This window comes from Melanostigma gelatinosum (genome assembly GCF_949748355.1).
Source record: "Melanostigma gelatinosum genome assembly, chromosome: 6".
In the NCBI taxonomy this organism is placed as follows: domain Eukaryota; kingdom Metazoa; phylum Chordata; class Actinopteri; order Perciformes; family Zoarcidae; genus Melanostigma; species Melanostigma gelatinosum.
This window is the reverse complement of record NC_136639.1, coordinates 4,067,580-4,068,553: the sequence shown is the minus strand read 5'-3', so window position 1 is coordinate 4,068,553 and position 974 is coordinate 4,067,580.

The window sequence follows — 974 nt, the reverse complement described above, 5'->3', positions numbered from 1 at the left end:
CTCTCTCTGTCTCCCTCTCTCTCTCTCTCTCTCTCTCTGTCACTGTGGGAGTGAAAGTTCGACTCGCACATCAAAATTGCAACCACTTTTAAAAAGTTAGAGACGAGTCCTGTATTGGTACTTTTACTTTGAAGGATCTGAGTATTCCTCTCAGCTGCTGGAAATATCAAACCGTATCACTCCACACCTTCTGCAGGTTGGAGGTGTTTCACTGCAGCACATGTTCACGTGAAGACATCAATATTTATGAATTCAGTCATTATGATTCAGAATGTGTGTGCATGAAGCGTTGATGTATTAGTATTCAGACGCTTCTGTCTCTCTGTCTCTGTCTCTCTCTCTGTCTCTCTCTCTGTCTCTCTCTCTGTCTCTCTCTCTCTCTCTCTCTGTTTCTCTCTCTGTCTCTCTCTCTCTGTCTCTCTCTCTGTCTCTCTGTCTCTCTCTCTCTCTCTCTCTCTCTCTCTCTGTCTCTCTCTCTCTGTCTCTCTCTCTGTCTCTCTCTCTGTCTCTCTCTCTCTCTCTCTCTCTCTCGCTCTCTGTCTCTCTGTCTCTCTCTGTCTCCCTCTCTCTCTGTCTCTCTGTCTCTGTCTCTCTCTCTCGCTCTCTCTGTCTCTCTGTCTCTCTCTCTCTCTCTCTCTCTCTCTCTCTCTCTCTCTCTCTCTGAACCACGGAGAGGGGGATGAATTTGTTGGCTTTTCTTGTTTTCGGTTTGTCCACAGTGAAGCGGTGAATCCGGAGCTTGTCAATAAAACACTTGTCAAGACGTCTGGTCTCAATCTTGCCCAGAAGCTGTTAAAAACGTTTCAGTTGATAGACGTCCATATTGATCCGAGCTTTGTTTTAACGTTATCATATTTCTTCACGAGTCCTTTCATTGCAGAGGCCTTTGTGCTTCTGGACCGTTTTGGATCGAGCTGCAAAGATGAAATCGATTAGTTGTCAACTATTAAATTACTATTATCGACTATGTTGAT